Source organism: Vicugna pacos, chromosome 15, assembly GCF_048564905.1.
Source record: "Vicugna pacos chromosome 15, VicPac4, whole genome shotgun sequence".
Classification (NCBI taxonomy): Eukaryota; Metazoa; Chordata; class Mammalia; order Artiodactyla; family Camelidae; genus Vicugna; species Vicugna pacos.
In genome coordinates, this window is record NC_133001.1 from 60,238,018 (window position 1) to 60,260,317 (window position 22,300).

A 22,300-nucleotide genomic window follows, 5' to 3' on the forward strand; every position below is an offset into this window, starting at 1 on the left:
GCTCAGGTGTTTTAGCTGGGGGACTCCCCTTTCTAACAGGGGAAGCTCTTGCTCTGCAGGCAGGAGTGGGGTCCTCACGGGACCCACACTCACCACCCCTTCTCCGTGTGGTGGCTCCTGAAATCTCCCCTCCAAGCCACTGGGGCGTCAGAGATCACGGTGCGAGGTTCGCTGGGCCAGGTGACTCTGAGACCCGTTCAGGTTTCAGCGTCCTCTGATGCTCGTCTCTGGATACAAAGTTAAGCCTCTAAGAAGCTGCTGGCTGTCGTCTTCCCAACCCTTGGCTTTGCCAGGCTTTCGAAAACCCGCCGTCGGGTGGTGGAAGAATTGTGTCTCATCTCTGCGTATCTTTGATAAATAGCTAACAGCCTTGCGTGTGTTCATGACGAACGCATTCCCTCTTTGGCAAGACGCTTGTTAACGTTGGCTGGCAGTCTCTCAGTGCGCTCAGTGTGCTGCTCTTAGTTTTAGTTCTGTATGCTCTTTATGCAAATCAAGGACACAGCATCTTCCCTGAGGTTGTGATCTGACTTCCCACTTCCGTCAAGGTGTCTTCTGATAACAAGGTCTTAATTTCATATTGTCGCATTCATCCATCTCTTCTTTTGTTGTCGATGCTTTTGACGTCTTGCTTAACTTCTTTCTTACTCAAGATCTAAGGATATAGTCGTTTGTATTTCTCAGGAAGAGTTTTAAGGTTTTGTTTTTAATATTTCACTCTTCAGTCCACCTTGAATTTGCTTTGTCTAAGACGTAAAGCTCCAAATTCAGCCCCTGGATAATCATTTTCTTGGTTGGTTCTATTCATTGGTGCGTGTTCCTCCTTCCTCCTCTGGCAAGACGTCTCTGTTCCAACGTCCCACCACATGACGTGCACCGGCCTGTTTGCAGCTCTGTCCTGTTTCGTGGGGTGATTTGCCAAACCCCCATCCACGCCGCACAGGCTGAGGCGCCACAGCTCAGGGCTCGTCCTGAGGGGGGCTAGCAGTCTTCCCCTCCCTGCTTCTCTTCTACACGAGGGTCTCGGATATCCTTGACCCATTACTGTCCTGTATAAAAGCTTCGAGTTTCTTACAAACCCCACTTGGCGTGTTGGTGGGAACTGCGCGACCCCTCGCTCCGAGGGGTCCTGACATCGTCGCGGTCGCAGCGCGGCTCGTCTCTCCATCAGTGCAGAGCTCTGTGACTGTCTCTTAATGAAGCGTTACTGTGTTCCCTGGGGACGCGTGGCGCAGCTCTCGTGACATTTGTCGGCCACTTTACGTTCTCTCACGCGGATATAAACACGCGTCTGAACCAGACTCCCGAGAGCAGCTCGGTGCACACGCGGCGCCTCGCTGAGCTCTGCATGTGCGTCTGCCGCTTCTCCTGAGGCCGGTGGCGCTGGGGGCGAGACCAGGTCTCCAGTGGCTCCTTCTCTGCTTCCTCCTCCCTCGGCTGGGAGGGCTGCCCCCGACCCTAGGCCAGACCACCCACACCGGCCATTTCTGGATCCCCCCTCCCCAGCTGACTGCATTTCTTGCTGACGTCCCTGTGTCCTCCTGGACTTGGTCCTGCTGTAGACACAGTGGTCTTTCTAGTTCAGCATTTTGGTAAAAATGGGAACTAAGCATTGTTTACATTCACAGTAAAGGTAGAGACTGTTTACGGACAACTGTTTTGACAATGAGGAAGCTGAGATTCAGAGAGGTGGTGTCCTGCGGCTGCGGGCACGCAGCAGGTGAACGGCAGAGCCCCCTTCGGGGTCTGCCCTGTGGGGTGAGGTTCCAGCAGCCCCTGCCTCGGGGGCCGAGGCTGGCCTGAGTTGCTTTATAAATTACCTAGAACGTGCCTGGGACTTCGTGTGTGGCCTTCTGTCATCATCAACATCTCTATTACTCTGCACCAACTTTGACCACAAGTACCAGCTTAACAAGAGAAACAGGATGTCGATCGAGCCCTGGTACGAGGTGTAATTCTGGTGTTGGGGGAAAGTTTAAAAGTGTTTTGGGATTTAAAAACTATAGGTTACATTTGGGGGAACTGAAAGAAGGTCTTTGAGGGAAAGTGGCTTTGAGCTGGGCTTCCTTAAGTGAGCAGAACTTAAACTGGTGACTTTAATGGAAAGGGGATGAATTTACAGAAGAGATTGGTTTGAAAAAAACACGAGGCAAGGAAGCAGAGGAAGCACTTGTTTTGCAAAGGAATAGCGTGTTCCCTTGAAACAAAGAACCTGAGCTCTCTTGCAGGTCTTTGAGCCTAAAACCTTCCCGCTGTTGTAACGTCCAGCTGGGGCTCTAGATTTGTATGTGTGCAGGTGTGCAAAAGAGTCAGTTTGATAAACCTTGGCAAATTCTTAAGGTCTGAAAGAAGCGGCATTTTTATAAGTTCATTAAAAACCAGTGCCGACTGTGCAATTAGGTAAATGAATACAGCCTCTCGCTGGAATGGAGTGGAGCAGGGAGCTTGCCTCGCGGATGTCAGCTCACTGAGAGGAAACAAGACGTTGCGCTCTGGTGAGCCCTCCCCTAAGGGCTAGTGCAGGACCCGTGCACGATTACGGGGCTCAGAAAATTCAAGCTGGGGGACGGTGACTGGAACCCAGGCCAGCCTGGAGGGACACCCAGCATGAATAGCTTTTCAGTGCCAGGCAGGTTGAGGCAGGTGACCAACCAAACGGCAGTTCTCTAGGAGGGACGGACTCCCTGAAAGGGTTACCGCAGACAGGGGGCGGGGGCTGTGGAGGTTTGCCCTGAATGTCTCTCTGACTCGGCACACGTGTAGCTCTGAGTTTTGAGGATCATACGCATTTCTTGTTCATCATGTATTTGAATGTCGTAGCTGTTACGGCAATTTGATGAGTTTTGAGAAGTCTGTTTCTTTACTAATTTTGATTTTATGACTGCCCACCGCCAAATATTTTCATCTAGAATCCTCTGATGTTTTTATAGTGAAAGACAATGGGGGAAATTCTCCAACTGAAAACATTTACTTTTCAACAAGCTTCTCTGAAATGTGTCTATTTTACTACGAAAGAAATAGCTGTATCTCCATCTACCTGAGCTCTATCAGGTGTCTGGTGTGTTCTGTAACATGGCCAGTGATTTTCCTTAAAAAGGTTCATGGTTATTGAGAGCTGAGGTTACGTTTGATTTCAGGATTTTAAGAGGTTATTCTGGTGGAACAGAGATGGCGATCCACAGTCCAGCACGCGCTTCTGCTAGAACACGTCCCGCCCTCCCGCAGCCGCGACAGCAGCGCTCTCTCCCCGCTGCTTTTTTATAATAATATACTTATTATCAAAATGCATAAAAGGATGTCATGCGCTTTAACTAAAAAAGTTAAAGCTGAGTTTCCACGCAGCTGGTCCCACCTAAGAAATTGGCACCAACAGTGGCCATGGTTATGCAGTAGATACATACATGGAAGGTTTTTCTGAAAATGAAATAAAACTCAGCTGGAGGTGATGTGAGGAGTCATTATCACAGTAATAAATACATATATGAGATCTAAGTCCTGAAACATTAGCTAAGTATAAACCAGGAAGCTGAGTAACGCCAGACAGTTCGCCCGCCACCAAGAAGGGAACACGCCCCCCGTGGCGACACTCCTAAGGGTGAGGTGACCAGGAGGGTCTGGTGAAGGAATGAAGGATGGGACTTGGGAGCCGACCGAGCACCCCCCACCCCCGCCTCTCGTCCCCTTTGCAGCTGAGGGTTCCTTGCCATCACCCACAGGGATTTAAAGGTCGGCCCCCACCCGGCACACCCCCAGCTCTGCCTGAGTAACAGGGCCATTCAGCAGCGGCATCGGAGCCCGGATCTTACACAGGCGGCCCCAGAGAGCCCTGGGAGAGGCCCCCACTCGGCTCCTCAAACAGGCCTCAGGTTTCCTCATAAACTGGGAAACACATCGGGCCTCAATTCATGGTGGGGAGATGGTGGTCTGGAGAGTTCAGCTCAGTGAGCTGCCGGAGAAAAAGGCCCTTGTCTCCTGGTCCCTATGCTAAAATCAGAATGCTTTCTTTTCCTCACACACCCGAATTCAAATTTCTGGGGAAAAAATTCATTTCTGATACGTTATTCTGCAAGCCTGTGCCATCCCTGTCCCAAATTCCCATTCGGAATTCATGCTCCCCAGATCAGTGCCCCCGAGGTGCTCACTGTGCCGGGGACGTGTCCTCTGCTGTCACTGACTTCATCAGACCCCCAGGGGACCAAGGCGCCGGGCTCCGGGGACACCCTCACCTGCGCGGGGTCCTCAGCACTGGCAGAAGGCAGCCTTCTCTGTCTGACTCCAAGCACAAGCCTCAGACTCCTTCCAGTCCCAGCCTTTCGCCACACTTTGCTTCTCCCTGACGGGCTCCCAGAAATGCAGAGTGGGAGCAATCGTCACCTCCCACAGGATGCGCGTCTCCATCCAGGCTGTGGTGTGGGGGGTCCCCAGGAGGCGACCAGGCGCAAGGACAGCACGCCTGGAAGTTAAATACCGGCGAGCATCAAGACTGACGTCATCTGTACTTTCTCTGAAGCCAGCACTGAACAGAGTCGGGGACACTCGGGTGTCACTTCTAAACGCCTGCTGAAGCCCTGCAGACGGGGGGTGTCTGGGGGACGTTCTCCGAAGAATCTTCAAGGGATAGAAGACAGCGGAGTAAAACCTCCCAGCCTCTGCGGGAGAATTATTCCCAGCTAGATGCTTTGCTCAGACAAGTATTATGGAAATAGGAAAAAAAAAATCTCCCAAAACCTTTCTTCAGGATGCAGAGGCAGGGAGTGGCTTGGAGCTTCGTCTCGGGAGTCAGAAAAGCAGTTACAATGTGTCAGGTCAGGACAGAGACGGTTTGGGCACCAAAGTCCAGGGAACCGCAGAAGAGCCCAGGAGACAGGGGCCCGAGGGGCTGCGAGGGAGGCCAGGCTCGCGCTGTGCCTCCCAGCTCTGCACCTCGCAGCTGCTTAAGTGTTGCCGAGCTGTTCTTGGTGGATTACTTTCCAAAGCTACAGATCCAAGCCCCAGCTTCCCCCTGAGGAAGCTCATGTTCGATCCTGTGAGAACAGCCCCGGGCGGGGCGGGAGGGGAAGGAGAGGAACCACACCCAAGGCAGATGCATGAGGGAAACCAGCGAAGCGACCGGAGAGGCGCAGGAAGAGGGCGCTAGAAGGGAGGACACTGTTGCCTCTGTCCTCTGAGCGCAGTTCTGTACAGAGAGGGTGATAGGTGTTCAGTTAAAAACGGCAAATTCAAGCACGTTAGCTTCTGCTCCCTCCCGAAACCCACGGAAATGACAGGAGAGTAACACTTACTTAGAAAAAGAAAAAGGACGGAGAGGGGACGTGGGCAACACCACCTGAGAGCCGGAGGCAGAGGTGACCACGTGACACAGCGCAGCCCAGGGAGGTGGACAGACGGAGGGAACCGGACGCCGAGATTCATGCTCGGCACCCTCACGGTCCCAGGATGGGCAGGGTCAGGCCCCCGGGAGGGGAGGTGACCTGGACTGAAAACTGGAGAATTGGTTGAAAGGTTAAAAGCCACTTAGACCCCAGATCTCCCTTCTTTTCAGCCGAAAACTCCAGGTTTACTCTTGGGGGGGAAAGCAGAGAGTCTCTTGGGGGCGGACAGACCGGGCGGAGCAGGTACGGACAGCAGGGGTGAGGAAAAGCAGACCCAGGATCCTCCCCTACCCGCCTCCTGGGTGCCCCTCCAGGTGACAGAGCAGTGTTTTCCCCGTGATGGTTCATCAGCTGACTTACCCTGGAAACACTTCTCTCTGCGTATCAGGCACAATGGCACCGCGCTTCCATAAACATCTTTATAAACTCACCCGCGTAACCACTTTACAAATGAGGAAACTGATGCAGAGAAAAGATTCAGTAACTTGCCAGAACACCCAGGCAACGAGTGTAGAGGTTGGAATCCAAGCCCACCCTGTCTGGCTGCAGAGGCCACTTCTCACCCGCCACGCCCGGCCACCGCCCCGGGAGGAGCCCAGCCAGCGCCCAGCACAGCAGCCCGAGGGCTGGACGCGCCGCCGCAGGAGCGGGGCTTCCGAGGGACTTCCTGATGCCGCCCCCGGGAGTCTGAGCAACCGCCGAGCATCCCCAGAGGTCTGAGAAAGTCCTGTAGTGTGAAAGAGACCAACACAAGCAAACAAACAAAATGGAAAAGGGATAAACTCAAATTGGAAGGAACAGGAGCTGTACCAGAAGGAAAAGGAACCTGCCACGAACGTCCCCAGGTGACGGGGCCGCTGCTGCGTTCACCAGACAAGAACAAGTGCTGTTTTAAGCAGAAGGGAGAGAAGAGGATTCAGATAACACGAGCGCACTTTGAACGGTAGAGGGTGGGTGTTGGGATTTAAACTTTAAAACGTGTCCCTAGGAGGGCGAGAAGGTACAGCAGAGCAAACTGGATCAGGACAAAAGGACGGGGAGGTGGAAACTGGACGAGAGAGGCCCAGAGGCCGCGCGGGGAACAGCAGCGGTCCCTGGAAGAGCCGGCGGAGGAAGAGACCCGGGGAAGGAGGAGAAGAGAGGGTTCCGGAAGCTCTGCGGGCGCCCAGCGCCACCCTGGAAACAGACCCTGCTCCCGCCCGTGGGGGGACATCCAGACGCGCTGGGAGAGCCCTGTCTTCCCGGGCCTGCGCGTCTGGGGGTGAGGGCTCGACGAAGAATCCTCAGGAGGCAGGAGACAGTGGAGTGAAACCTCCCAACCTGTGAGGGGCAGTGACTCCCAGCTAGACTTTTTCACTCAGACGAGTATCATGGAAATAGTAAGAGCCCCCAAGAAGCTGTCTCTAGGAAGCCATGGACGATGCCTCCATCCAAGGAAGAGGAAGGCACGGTGCATCAGCAGGAGACGGAGGACCACACAGCTAGGGCAGTGGACAAGGAGCCGGCTGACGCCTTCAGGGGACCTGGCGTGGCCCGGATGGGACGGGGGCACATGGACCGGCGCTCTGCGGAGACCTCGTCCAGAGCCCAGGCTGACACCCAGTGTGTCTGCTGCAGTAAGAGGAGACTTCTTGGTTGGGAGAGTTTGGGGCTAAATTCATGAGAAGCACACAGGCCAGCATACAGGGGCCTCAGCCCAGCTGCCGGCTGCGGGGAGGAGGGCAAGACGGCGGTCCCCCCCGTCCACAGCACTGTCATAGTTACCACAAGGAAACGCTCATCTAACACGAAGTCCCACGTGCCTGCACTGGGGGCAGGGAGCGTGCGAGGCCGCAGGGCACGGTGTGCGCTGTCAGGGAGCATCGTGCAGCCCTCCCCGGTGCGGGGTGACGGCGCGGTGTCCCCGCGAGAAGCGTGCACTAGGGGAGGCCGGGCTGTTTGTTGAGGTAAATGTCAGAAGACACGGCTAAAGAGGCTAAAATCCTTTCCCTCCGGGGAACTAGAAACAGGATGGGGGCGGTATTTGGGGAACAGTTTTCCCGACAAGCCACATACCTGACCCTTCAACTGTGTGTCTGTGTAACTTTGGTGAGAGCACATACTACGTTTCTTTAAGTCTAGTCTCTGCTTCCTGTTCGTCACCGAGAGGGCTGGTACCTGCAGCCACCAGCCCGCGAACGGTCTGGAGTCTGCAGTCGGAGGCTGGAGGCTCTCAGGTTCTGGAATCGGGGAGGTGCTTCCCGGAGCCCAGATGTGAACAGAAGGCGTTTTCCTGGCCCTCCCTGGATGGGAGCGTGGGCGAGCTCCCACCTCCCTCCTCCCCGCTCCCCTCTGCCGACAGCACATTTGGGGACTGACAAACGCTCACCCCTTGATGACAGCGTGTTCCCACAATAGCTGACGGATTCCCAGGGGTTTTCAAGGTCGCAGGGGGTCCGCATTAGCAAAGCCCTGAACACAGCCACAGCTGTTTCAATGTCTATATTTAAAACTGGTCAAACAAAGATACTCTAGGTTGCCAACAGAAGTGTTCTGTGGGGCTTCAAATGGGCTCTGCTTTGCTGGAGGTTCAGGGATCCCTGGGGGTCCCCAGGGGTATTCAGAGCCGCCTGCCACCTTCTTCCCACAGCCACGGGACTGGAGGGGCCAGGCTGCCTGGCTGACGCTCCTTTAATGTGCAGCCATGTACTGTTTAAGCCATAGGTCCACAGTGAGCCGTTAGTAAAAACAAGAAGTGCAAGGAACACTGATAACAAAATGCAAATTAGCAAAGAGCAGCCTGGCCTCAACACGGTCTGGGCCAGCTCCACAGGCCACATGAGCAGGGCCAGAGTTCTCGTGTTGCCCTCACAGTCTGTCTGATATTCTTTTAAAAATGTTGAAAGGAGCGGGGAGGGTACGGCTCCAGTGGTAGAGCAGAGCGCATGCTTAGCAGGCACGAGGTCCTGGTTCCAACCCCAGTCCCTCCTCTAAAGAGAAATAAACCTCATTACCTCCCCCTACCCGACAAAATAAAATAATTAAATAATACAATAGCAAATAAATATTTTTTAAATAATAAAATGTTAAAAGGAAAAACAACATGGAGGGAAAATTATACCAAAGTAGGTTTTTACCTCCGTCACACGTATAAGGAGACTAAAGACACCTGCTTGTAACATTACACACGAAGGACTTACGAGCGTCAGGCTGGCGTACTCTCTCGCACCTCATCATTTGGAAACACATTTTAAAAAGAGCAAAAGAAAGGAGGGAGGGGGAGGGACGAAGCAAAGACTCTTTGCACTTTGCACTTTGGCCCTAAATGCAGCCATTTCAAACAGAAGATCGTTTATCTTTATTTTTCATGACAAGATGTATTACTCAATTTCAGTCTTCCTCAATATGTAATCAGTCTCAAAACCAAACATGAAGGAATCAATCATTCTTGAACTGGGGACAAACAGTGCTTTTTATTCACTGCATAACTAATCTAAAAACTAAACAATATGCACTCTTGTTAAATGTGGAAAGTCAAAATCAGTCTTCTTACGTCATGCGTGTTAATAAAGTTTAAATGAGTCTTACAATGCAAGCTCTTAGAAGGCGCCAATCTAAAACTGAGTTTTCACTTAAAATCACTTCTTTACTATATACTGTGTTAAACTGAAGAAGTGGTGTGGGTTCCTGAGAACTCATCAGCCCCAAACTGAAGCCCGGCTCGGGCGCAACCCCCGGCAGCCCCGTCCTCACCGCCGCCTGCCAGCCCTGTGCCTGGCTCTGGCCGTGGGCGGGGAGGTGCTGGGCAGAGATGTGTCTGCTAGTTTGGCTCGCCGGTGCTTCGCTGTAACATCTAGGAGGTTCTGCTCGGCACGTGCCCTGTGTCTCCATGGCTCTGCTCTGGGGTGCGGAGCTCTGCAGCCCTGGTCCCCGCCCTAAAGACGCACAGCAAAGTCAGGGGGCCCGGGAGGAATTCTCCAGAACAGCTCCTGCGGTGAGTTCTGGGGGCAGTCGAGAGAAAGCCCCACCTCGAAGGGGCTGCAGCCCCAAAACTTTCTGGAAAATGTGCCTGTTTCTGGTGAGAACCGTCAGCCCAACAATATTCCTCTAAAGACAGTGCCGTCCGCTCTGTGCTTCGGCTGTTTTCTTCCTTTCTTTCTTTTCAACTGCAACGGTTTTGAAAGGAAGAGCCTAACACGTTATCAAGAATTTCGGGAAAGAGGCTTTTCAGAAACGCCATCCACCCGGCGAGTGCCCGGGGAGCCGCAGACCCCGGTTTCTTTCTCTCCCCGTGGGAGGTCCCCCTGTACTCACTGTCCACGCGGAGCAGAGGCCAGAGCCCCCCAGCACGGAGTGCTGCCGGAGGCGCCAGAAGGTTCTAGGCCTTCACACACTAATGGGAAGGAAGCCGGGGGCCTCTCAGGACAAGATACCAGGTGCGTTATAAAGAGGCCCCTGAGAATAACACAGCGACTGCTCCCAGGGCGGTGTTGTCCCCTCAGTGTCCTCCCGACAGTGAGGAGCTGGGCCCGGGGCACACGCTGTCCCCGCCACTACGCCGGGAGCCCCTGTTGCAGAGCACGGGGTCCAAGCCCACACTCAGCGATGGCACCGATCTCCTGGGGATAGCAGGGGCAATGTCAGCGAGATGAGGTGGCTCTCGCCTCCGGACGTGGCCCGGCGTCTGTGAGCTTGTGCGACCTGTGATCAAGCTGATGGTGGTTTCGGTTCGTGTCCCACTTGTAGGTTGTTAAGTTCCACAGCTCTGTTACGCCTGGAGGAGTCGGCACCGCCTGTTCCTCCTCGGTCACCTTAAACGTAACGGGAATACAGAGCAGCAGCCCTGAAGGCACACTGGGGCCCCACTGACCACGTGCCTCAGACCGTCTGCAGCTCATCTCTCAAGCAGCTGCAGGACACCTGACCCGCCCCCTCCCCGGGAGTCGCGGAACTTGAACGTGCAGCATACAGAGCACATGCGGAACGTGGATATGCCGTTATTTACTGTCCTCATTCCCAAGTGCTAGAAAGAAGGCTTATTTAAAATAACTTCACACAATCAGCTTTTATTTATGTATGTATTCATTTCACACATGTCTGTTGAGCACCTGCTGGGGCCCGGGCACCGTTCTAGACTTCGGGACTCAGAAGTAGGTTACGTAGCGAAGTCTCTGCCCTAAAGGAGTGTCATTTTTCAGTGGAGGAAGACAGAAAATAAATGCAGAAACAAATTTATGACCCATAAAGGGAAGTTTGATAAATTAGACTTCAGAAAAATTAAAACCTGTGCTGCTAATATACCCTCAGGCATAAAAGACGAGCCACTAAACGGGAAAAATGCCTGCAAACCACATTTTCAGCAGAAGGCCAGTGTCTAAAATGTACCTGAGCTCTCAGAATTGAACAATAAAGAAAAAACCCAGTTAGAAAAGGGGCAAAAGACACACATTGACTGCAGAGGACACACAGACGGCAAATAGCACATGAACAGATGTTGAGCACAGAGGATGCACGGACAACAAACAGCACATGGACAGATGCTGGCGTCGTTGCCCGTCAGGGGAAGAAGGTGGGTTCAAACCACAATGAGGCACCACCACGTACCTATTAGAATGGCAAAAGCGAAGATGGTGACAACGAATGTTTATAGCAGCTTTGTTCGTAACAGCCCCAAACTGCAAACAGCGCCGATGCCCTTCAGCAGATGAACGGTCAAAAAGTGTGGTCCGTTGCATCGCGGAAACCCTCAGCAATAAACGCACCGAGTGTTGACACACATGACAACCTGGTTGGCCCTTCAAAGAATTAGTCTGAGTGAGAAAAGCCAACCCACGCAAGGTTGCAGACTGCATGGTTGCATTTAGAAGCCGTTCTTATTGTTACTGAGATGTCATACAACGCTACGCAAGCTTCAGGTGTGATGTTATAATGCTTGTGTACCTGTACGCTGCAAAATGATCACCGCAGTCAGTCGAGTGAACATCGTCACCAGAGTTACAAATTTCTGCGTGTGTGATGAGCTCTTAAGGTCCACTCACCTAGCAACTTTCAGGTATACAATACAGCGTTAGAAATTACGGCCACCATGTTGATTATGACATGCCCACGACTTACATATCTTACAGCTGAAGTTTGGAGTTTTTGACCCCCTCACTCATCTGGCTAACCCTCCTCCATCCCCACCCCGCCTCTGGAAACCAGCAGGCTGTTCTCTGTGCTGTAGAACATTCTCAAAATGACAACATTATAGAAACGGAGGGCAGATTGGTGGCTGCAGGGAGCAAGTGGACGTGGTTACACACGGGCAGCGTGGCCCTCGTGGTGATGGGCATTCTGTGTCTTGGCTCTGGCGGGGCACGCGTGGACACACCCAGCAATGAAATCACCTGCAGGTAAACACACACAAGCACATGAGGACAAGCAAACCCGGGCGGTCTGAGCAAGGTCAGTGGGGTGAGTTGTGAGTCGGTGTCAATGTCCTGGTTGTGATGATCCATGTCTTGGAGTCTGGGGAGACGTTGGTACTGGAGGTTCTGGTTCAAGGGCACGGAAGGTCTCTTCTTTCTTCCAGCTGCATGTGCATCACACTTAACCTCAAAAGGAACAGCTTAAAGCAAAGAAACACGTGTAACATGACTTCACAGAGTGACAGATGTCACACAGCACGCCCTGTGGGTTCCCTGAGTGACGGTGGGTGAGAGGGTGCCAGCAGAGCTGTAGGTGAGGACGGCATGTGGGTGTGGCTCCCGCTCTGCCTGTGTCATCTCTGTGATTTGTGCTTTGCAACTAAGCTACCCGCTAAACACTCCATTTAAGAGCTCATCCTGGGAATTCCATTATCAATCATCACAAGCAGTGTATGTGGTAGGAAGCTGTAAGCAGCCAGAACAACAGGCACGTAACCCTCCGTCCGGTACCCGAGCAACCGGGACAAGATCATGTCACTGGCGGGGCTCACCCGCCAGGAGGTGGTTCTGTGAGCTCCTGCAGAGTGAGAGGTGCTTCGTGAAAAGAACAATCTGCTCAGTTTCTTTCATTTTATTTTTTTAAATTCTGCCTTAAAGAAGAAACTTCTTTTTTACATCTCAGTTATCTTAAATCAGAATATATATACATTTAGTAAGGAACATCAGATACCCTTCAAGGGCACGTGGTCTGCAATCCGTGTGACAGTGAGTTTTAATCCACGTCTGATAAATGACTCCAGGGTGAAAATTCCTCTCGCAGAAGAGGCGTGTTTCTTGCTGACAGTCTCCCTAACGTCCTGTCTTCCAAGACGGGGCAGAGCTCTCGCGCTGGTGGGCGTGCCCGCCCCCGTGCTGAGGGAGGCGGGATAGGGTCCGCCCCCTGTCAGGGCGCAGGGGAGGGCAGACACGGCGGTATTTGGAGGAGCAGCTTCCTGTCCACAAAGCTCTATTTTCCAGCCCCTTCTCACCCGAATGGGAGCCTGTCACCCTCCTGCCTGTTTGCAGCCGTGTCTGTCGTGGCCGCACCACAGCCCACCCCTCGGGGCGAGCCCCAGGGTCGTGCTCCTCCCCACCGGCCAGGGCCCTGGAGGACTCCCCAGAACGAAGGCGAACCATGCGATGAGTCCATGGAACTTTGTGGAATGCCTCAAGTGACAGAGGTGGATTCCTAGGATGACAGAAGAGCAAAACATTGTGTAAATGAATATTGCAACATTTCATTAACATGATTTTTTAGCAGAGTGTTGGCAGTACCTCGGATGGAGGGGCTTTGATCATTAAGATCTGATCCTGTTCGTGTATTTTTCAGTCACTTAATTGTTTTGCTTTGCGTGGGTTTATTTATAAGATTTATTTAAGTTTTTCTATTTGATGTTCTTCATATGAGAATTAAGATGCATTTTCATAAAACCACTATATTGAATACCGTCCAGGCCATTCTTAGCCAATTTAGGAATATAATGTCTCAGAACATACTCAGCATAACTGTACCCACTATGTAAATACTCATCACAGAAGATCAGGCATAAAGGCCATTTTAAGCACTACATTTGGTTGTTGCTCGGTAGTTACAACAAATAAAAATTTTTGATTATTACTTAAGAGATTGTCTTTTGTTTTCCTTTTTTTTACATTTTTTATGGAGTTATAGTCATTTTACAATGTTGTGTCTAATTCCAGTGTAGAGCACAGTTTTTCAGTTATATGTGAACATACATGTATTCATTGTCACATTTTTTTTCGCTGTGAGCCACCACAAGATCTTGTATATATTTCCCTGTGCTACACCATGTAATCTCGTTTATCTGTTCTAGATATGCCTGTCAGTACCTGCAAATTTTGAAATCCCAGTCTGTCCCTTCCCACCCCCCGCCCCCTTGGCAACCACAAGTTGTATTCTATGTCTATGAGTCTGTTTCTGTTTTGTATTTTGTTCTTTTTTTTAAATTGGCAAATAGCATGTCCTTGTAAACCTTTCATACGGAAAGGACTATAGCTTAGTCACTGTCCTTTGACAGAGAAGGACAGACTGAAAACACACATGACAGTCGATGACGGTACAACCTACCTACAGATGTGTGGATGCACTATACGTGCCTCGCTAATTACCTTCTAAGTATTTCATGCTGTCAGTATTTTTCAGATGTGATCAAAACAGCGCTTGCACTTTGTTTTGTGAGAATGTATTTACAGTTTTGTGTAATCTTGTATCACAAGCAGCCGTTTAGTTTTCTAAAGGGAGTTTTGTCCGAGGGGTCGTCGATCAGTCACTGATCAGGAGTCATAGGTCAGAAATCAGTCAGCTGTGGTATTGTCTCCATGTCCCTCCCTGGAGTGTCTCCGAGAGTCCGCGCCCCCAGCCGGGGTGTCACTACCCCTCTCTCCTCAAGGGCGCACCTCCCTGGTGGCCACACCCCTCAGGTGGGACCTGCACAGTATGGAAGCCAACCTCGCGTCTTTCCCTTTTGTTCTTCTCTAGAGCGGCTGCATCTCGTGGAAGAGGGAAAAACATGTAGTCGTCAAATCCAGCCAAGTGTTTGTGTCTCTGACATTGTCAACGGCGTTGGGTCAAGAGAGGTTCTGGGCGGTCCCCAGACGGATGGCTGTCCAAGGAGCAACTTAAAGGTAAGGTCTGTGTCACACTGTAGGCTCTCGGTGCAGACATACGGTTTCCATATTTCCTTAGCATGTATTTGCAAAAGCATAAAGACAGGTTTGTCAACGGAGGGTTTTGTATTTGATAAAGAGGACAACTTCCCTTAATTTTAATAAACACACAGCGTGAAGTCAGAATTTATCATCTGTTACTAAACACGGGCTCAAGTAGTCTTCTCTTATCCAATTGCATGACCCCCAGAATAAGCTCATGGCCACATTCATCTCTGGCAGTTGTACAGACCTGCTTCGTTCGTACTAACTCCTTTAAAGTCAGACATCTGTTTCTACTGCTGGTCTGTTTAGGGACTCTGTCTTTAAGGAAATTAAGCGCGTTTTTCATCAGGACTCATTTGCATAGCCCAAGGTCCTCCCAGGTTGCTGTCAATTACTTGGGTAAGCCTCCCTCCAGGACCTCCAGAGCCACGCTCCTTGCAAACCTCAGGTTATAGCTGATTTTATTTTCCAAGAATTTCAAAAATTCTGCTAAAATATATGCAGCATAAAACTTACCACCTTCACCATTTTTAAGCCTACAGTTCTGTAACATCAAGTACACTTACATAGCCGTGTGGCCGGCCTCACCACCCATCTCCAGAACTGCCTTCATCTTCCAAAATTACAGCTCTGTACCTTAAGCAGTCACTCTCCACGTCCCCCCACCCGCCCCAGCTTCAGGCAACCATGATCCCACTTTCTGTCTCTATGAATTTGACTGTGCCAGGCATCTCACATGAGTGGACTCATACAGTATTTGTCCTTTAATGACCGGCTTATTGCACAAGCATAGTGTCGTCAAGGTTCATCTGTGTTGTGGCAGGTGCTGGAATTTCCTTCCTTTTTGAGATCAAATAACATTCCATGATATGTCTAGACCACATTTTCTTTATCCACTTTCCATAAATGGCCACCTCTGGGCTGTTGTGAATGCTGTGCTGTGAACACCGCGATGAACATGGGTGTGCAAATATGTTTTTGAATCCCCACATTGAGTTCTACTGAATATACCCAGATGTGGAATTGTGTGATCCTGTGTTACCTCTAATTTTTTAAGGAACCTCCATGCTGTTGTCAGTCATGGCTGCACCGCCTTACATTTCCACCAACGCTGCACAAGGGTTTCCGTTTCTCCGCGTCCTCACCAACACTCGTTCATGTTCAGTAACAGCCGTCCAAATGAGGGTGGAGTGGGATCGTATTGTGGTTTTGGCTTGTATTTCTCTAGCGATCAGTGATGTCGAGTGGCTTTTCATGTACTTATTGGCCATTTGTGTGTCTTCTTTGGATAATCGTCTGTTCAAGCCCATTGCCTTAACCCAGTTGTCTTATTGGCATTGTTGGGCTGTAGGGGTTGTTCATATATCCTGGATATTAAGCCCTTATTAGGTAAGTGATCTGCAAGTATTTTCTCCTACTCTGTGGTTTATCTTTTCATTTGGTTGCTAGTGTCCTTTGATGCACAAAAGTTCTTAATTTTGACATAGTCTCGTTTATCTATTTTCCCTTTGTTGCCTGTGTTTTGGGTATCATATCCAAGAAATTGTTGCCAAATCAAATATCATAAAGATTTTTCTATGTATTTTCTTCTAAGAGTTGTATAGCTTTAGCTCTTATGTTTAGTTCTGAGTTTTGGTCCATTTTGTGTTACTTTTTGTATATGGTATAAGTTAAGGTTCCAACTTCATTCTTCTGCATGTAGATACAGTTTTCCCAGCACCATTTGTGAAAAGGCTACCTTTTCTCTGTTGAATGCTCATGGTGCCCTTGTCAGAAATGATTTGACCATATATGCAAGGGTTTATTCAGAGGCTGTCTTCTATTCCACTTGGTCTGCATATCTGCCTTCATGCCAGTGCTGTGCCGTTTTGATTCCTGTAGCTTTGTAGTGAGTTTTGAAATCAAGATTTATGAAACTTTCAAATTTGTTTTAATTTTTCAAGATTGTTTTGTCTGTTGGAGGGGGTTTCTTGAGATTCCATATAAATTTTAGGATGGATCTTTCTATTTCTGCAAAAAACGGCCATGAGGTTTTGATGGGGATTGTATTGAATCTATAATTGCATGGCTAAGGTTCTTAAACAAGAAGAGAGATTTCCATGCTTTATTGTAGTGAGTTCCCCTATCCAATATGAGCATGTACCATTACTTTAAATAATTTTTTTCAGTGTGAAAAAATTCAGAGTTTATTTTATCTTTTCTGATCCTGGTTTGGTGAAAAATAAGCAATTATATAGGAATGTTAAATACACAGCTTCACAAAAATCTGCACTGAGGATGAAGATACAGTTTCTGTTGAATTTCTTAAAACTAAGAATTCAGAAATCAGAAGTTCCTTAGTAGAAGACCACCAGTGTCACCCAAGGTCAGCTTGTCTGGCAGTCAGAAGTTCTTTATGCATCACGAGAGGCTAGAAGACAGAAAACCTTAGGTATCGTGGGGCATCCTCCAAGACCACAGTCAGTATTAATGACGTGGAGACACACAGCATGTTTGAATGTGTGATTGATCAGCCTCCAGCGTCATTTCTGAAATAACAGAACTTACCGATGATTGAACCCTGCCAAACACGCCAGCACCGGGCAAGAGCTAAATTCCTCCCAGCGCCGCAGGTCTGCGTGATTATTCTTCCCACTTCACGGCGCAGTAAAGGGAGGGTGAGACAACTTGAGATGCTGTCTGCGCTGTGACAAGCTACGCTGAGATGCTAGGATGACGTAATTAATAAGACAGAGGTGGCCTTCAGTGGGACAGAAAGGAACTTTGTCTAGAGATCTACATTTGACACAAGTCACTAATTCCAAGGAGCCTTCAAATTTCCGTCCTTAATCCAAGTCTATTTCCAAGCCGCATAAAACTACTCAGAAGTTAGCAGAAGAGACACGGCAGCAAAGTGCCCATAGGGGAGGCTTTGTCCACAGCTGCCCCTTCCTGCCATCAGCACCAAGGAATAAATGTGTGCAAGTCAGTTTTTCCATCCTCTTCCCTTTTGTTCAACACTGTTGAGTATCTGTTTTGTGCCATGAACTCTTCTAGACCCTGGAGGTATAAAATGAGTGAGGCACGGGGTCACTGTCCCTAAAGGGTCCCCAAGGTGTGGTAAGGACCGTGGGGAAATAGGCCCATAAGGTCCTCTCTTCAGCGCAGAGCACGTGCGCGGCTCCTCTCGGTGTTCCAGAGCTGAGCCAGCTCCCTGGCCCCGGTAAGCGGCTCATTCACTTCTCCCAGTATCAGCAGAGGTCTGGGGAAAATGATTTAGGAAGAGAAAGAAGAGATGGTAACTCTGATTTGAGAGGGCAGAGGTGTCTTTGAGAGGAAGTGACCCCAGGGTAGTGCATTAAATGGACAGAGCTGGGAACAGCTTCGCATAGTAACACGGGGAAAAACATGAAACCCAGAGACAAACTCAAGGCACAGACACAGACGACAGCCACTCGGCAGGTGCGGCTGCTCACTAGGACAAGGGACTCACTCCTCCCAGCTTGGGGTTCATGTTCCCAAAACAAGCATGACTCCTGAGGTCCAGGAGAGACTGTCAGGCGGCGCCACCCCCGACCCTTCCTGATGGAGTGTGTGGCCTGGTCCAGCCCGGGCTCTCTGTCCCAGGGATCGGTTGCCAATGCTCTCACCGTCTGCCCACCACCTTGCTGCCCCCCGTGGCCCCCATGACTGTGGTCGACTGTCCAGACCCTGCCTCGGCTGCTGCTCTGCAGGCATCTGAACTAAAGATCCCAGGACTGCTCCTCTGCTGGTTCCACCCTTTGGATGACAACTCGAAGCCAGAAGGAGGCAGTGGACGGGAGCGCAGCACCGTCGGCCAAGGCTGGACACGCAGGGCTGAACACAGCCCTGTCCTGCAGCTCTTCCTCCCCCATGAGCCCCCCGGCCCCCGTGAGCCGTACTTCCTGTCCGCAGCCCCTGGCTTCCCTTAGCATCCCCAGTGAAGAAGGACTTCGGGGCTTGCTCTGCAGGAGAATAAAAGTGCCGTAGAACGGGACTTCACTTTGGGGCACCTTCTGTCCCGGTGTGTCCCACTTAGCTGCCGTGACGCCAGGCCTGAGCACCTGTGGCGTCCCTGAGATGGCCCTCAAGGAGATCCAGTTTCCCCTGAACCAGAGCCAAGGAGAAACTCACACTGCCATCCAATCCCCACGCTAAAGAGCTCACTCAAAATAAAATCAGTGTCTGTTTCCCGAAAACTTTGCGAATTGTGTTCTGAATGGGGACCATTTTAAAGAAAAGTGTGTCCTGTGCCCAGGAGGAATCTGCTGAAGCGGCTCCAACTGCATAAATCCGTGTTCTTTGACCCTTTGAAACGGATTTATTTAAAACAGCTGACAAATACCATTAGTTTCGATCTAGCCCTGCCAATTACCACTTATATCCCTTTGGGCAAATCCCCTCAAAGTCTTAACTTCCATGTTCTGTAAAACAGGGATAAAGGGCTCGATAAAATGGGATGGATTACAGGAAAATAATGTAAACCACAAATGGCGGTGACAGTAGCTAAGCGTTAAATCGAGGGTCCACGACACACCCGCCCCGCCCCCACCCCCAGCAAGTCCCCAGAACACCCTGTGTTCTGCGTCTTGTCCAGATAGTTACCTGTAACGTGCATCAGAGGAAACGAGTCTGCAGGGAAGGTGGGTAAGTCGTCCAGCGTTGCGCAGTGAATGGCACGGACGGAATTCACACCTGGGCGGGCGTTTTGGCTCCTGGCAGCACCCTTCAGCTCGGGGTGCTTCTGCCACGTCCCCAGGGCTGTGCGCACATCACACGTGGCCCTCCTGTGTCTCTTCCACGTACATTCACCGCGGATATCATCTATGTGTGCATGTGAAGTATTGTGCATCTATGCACACGGACACACCGAGAATTCGCCAACCTCCCGGATCGCCCCTAAACCTCAGGGTTTTGCCTAAAGGTGCCGGGCCGCGAATACAATCCTGCTGTTGGCACGCTGGTACAGCCTCCCCCGGAAAACAGCCCGCCGTTCTGAGTCGTGTCTTGTCAAGATCGCCCCCAACTCAGGACGTAATGCGTGAGCCATCAGTGTGGCTTAAGTCATCATTACAACTCGGTTTACCTGCCCTGGTAGCGATGTTTATTCAGTGTGATGTTATAAAATGGTATGGATAGTGAAAAATGAATAAATGAAAGGGTTTGAGCCTTTTGATTTTTTTTCTGTAATTTAGCTCAAGAAATAGTGGAAATTTGCATTTTTCATGACTCATCTCGAAGGCTTGGATCACTGCTCTCTTGGAAAGTGAGATACAAATTACTAACCCCTCTCTCCTCCCCGAGGGTGTGAAGGAAACTGCAAAGCGTGGCATTTCCTCCCTCCCAGCAGAGAAGCACCACCTCAGTCGGGGGCGTTCTGATTGCAGCAAAGCTGGGAAGTAGGTGAGGCCGTGTGGGACCCTGGTTACCCCGGTGACATGGAGGGCCCAGCGTGCCAGATGCTGGGAAGGCCCCTGGGGGGACGGAGCTCGCCGGAGAGGAGCGGCTCTTGGCTCAGGGGAGGGTCCTGCTGCCGTGAGTGAGGTCGGCCCCACGGCCACCTGCACCGTGACCTGCCGCCCTCACTCGTGGGTGACCGTGAGGCGGAAGGCCCCAGCAGTACCTGAAACCCCAGGTCCGTGAAGGCTTCAGGGCGACGTTTCAGAGTTGGAATGCCCTTTCCTCTGGTTCCCCTGGGAGCAGGACTAGCGAAGCTTCACGAGCCAAAGATGCCGAGAGAGCACAGTGCTTCGCTGAAGGCGTCTGGTCAACCCCGGGCAGCTCCGGCAGCCCCGACCCCATCAGGACCGCGTTGTAAGTTTCGAGGCGGGAGGGTCGCAGTAGTGAGGCGCTGAAGTCGCCACTGAGGTGACTGGTACCAAGAGTTCTGACCGTTGGTGCACGCCCCCGCGGCCGAGTGTGCTCGGGACAACCTCGCGCTCACAGCAGGGACCCGGGCAGACTCCCTGCGGAGGCGCAAAGTGCGGCGTCAGCTGAAAGTCTGTGCCTGGTGAGAGGTGTGTCCCGACGTCGTGCTGTGGGGAGGTTTTGGCTGAATGCTGACTTTGTTTACCATTTTCATATTTCCTCCTTAATAATAGTTTACGTTCTTTCCTTGGGTCCAAGTGTGTGTTTGACAAAAAGGCCGTGCACCATTATGTTTATAACAACCTGCCGTCATTGGTACGTTTGGAGCCGCACATTCTGCTGAAATAACTAGTAACGTCTCCCACTTAAGCTTCGATCATTAAACCTCTTCATCTGCTGACGTCAACAGTTCCTTCTACGTGGCGTCAGTGGAATTTTTATCATAAGAAAGTAGCATGTTGACCTGTTAAATTTCCTTCCAAACAGTGGAAACCTGTCGCGTGACTCAGTAGATCAGCCTTGCGCAGCGTCTGCCGGAGCAGCGGTATTTAGTGGTGCATCATCTTTGTCCTCGCGCCTAGAAGAGTGATCTCAAGCAGCCACATTGCGTGGAAGCTTCTAGGACAGCTGTTGGAAGCAGGTGTATTTTTTCCTCTCCGGAGAGGAAATACAGTTATTAGCCTTGTGACGTATTCTCGTCTGACCGAGCACGTGGCGAGCGTGGCCTCTGCAGAGAGGCCGCAGGTCCTGTGACCAGGGTGACCGCGGACCAGCCGTCGTCTCTGTGGGCCTCCGTTTCCCTCTCTGGCGCCAGGAATAATCACACGGTCTTTACCTTGGGGGGTCGAGGTGAGGACCGGAAGCATGAAGTGGCGTCTGTCACATAGTAAGCGTCCGAGGAGAGCGGGCTGTGGCCAGACCGCAGCACGTCGGTGAGCGGAACAAAAAGAACATTTCTGCCCTCTCCTCTTTGACTTGAAGCGGCACGCTAAGGCTCACCGTGGCTTCTTAGGAAAAAAAATACAAAAAACACACATTATAGGCTTGTTTGTAAGAGCAGGATTTGGGAAACAACTTAACTCTTCGTCCATTAAAGACCGGCTGAATAAATTATGTTGTATTCCTGCAATAGAACACTATAAATTATCTCTTTTCAAAGAGGGAGCTTGTATGAACTTGGCCCAGCACGTGCTGTGAAATGAGAACTCACAGGGTACAGAGTCACATGTGCCGCGTCACCATCTGTATATTCCGAAGGCACGTTTACGTTCAGGTGCTTGTCAGTGTGTGGAACAGCAGAGGGAGGGCGGTGAGGGTTGCCCGGAGTTAGAAGTTAGATTTCTCCTCCTGATCGGCCTTCAGATGCCTTAAGAAGGCGCCTGGTCCCATGGGTAGGTGCGTCCCCTTTGAAACTGCTGATGGAGGCTTACATTCACCTGATACTGGTGGAGAGCCTGTTGGGGGGGGTGACACCCTGGTGCAGGTTCCATGTGTCCCTTGGGAGGTCGGCAGAGTGGACCCGGGACGGATTCCCGGGAAAGGAGTGGGCAGAATGATCGACATCAGTGTCAAACTCAGAGGGAGAAGGGAGGGGTCCTGGAGACCAGACAATCCCACGGATTTGAGAGGCTGGTGGAGACGGAGTCCCCCACACCAGCATGAGCAAAGGCACTGCAGCAGGAAACACGGGTCCCCTCTGAGAAAGGGGCGGTCTGTCCAGTTTCCGCACAGCCACCTGTGCAGGGGACGGGACAGTTGGGGCAGTTACTTGCCAGGAACATGTTTTAAATGCTTTGCCCGCTGTCCTCAGAGAACATGTGAAACTGCGGGGAAGAGGACTCCATCCACATGACGTGGATTATCCACTTCATTTGGCCCCGTGCATCGTGAGCGGGGCGGGCGCCGCCCTGAGTTACTCGGCACGCTCGCAGATCTGCGGTCTTGCCCCCTTGCTGCTCGCAG

General features: G+C 51.2%; 1 protein-coding gene across 1 annotated transcript in view; it reads left to right on the top strand.

Annotated features, from left to right (window-relative positions):
* The window catches only part of MYT1L (myelin transcription factor 1 like), a 296,223-nt gene that overhangs the window by 110,594 nt on the left and 163,329 nt on the right, over nt 1-22,300 (top strand). Inside the window, exon 3 of the mRNA XM_072938278.1 lies at nt 14,298-14,448. The gene's annotated coding sequence lies outside the window, so the exon portion shown is untranslated. The remainder of the gene's footprint in view (nt 1-14,297; nt 14,449-22,300) is intronic.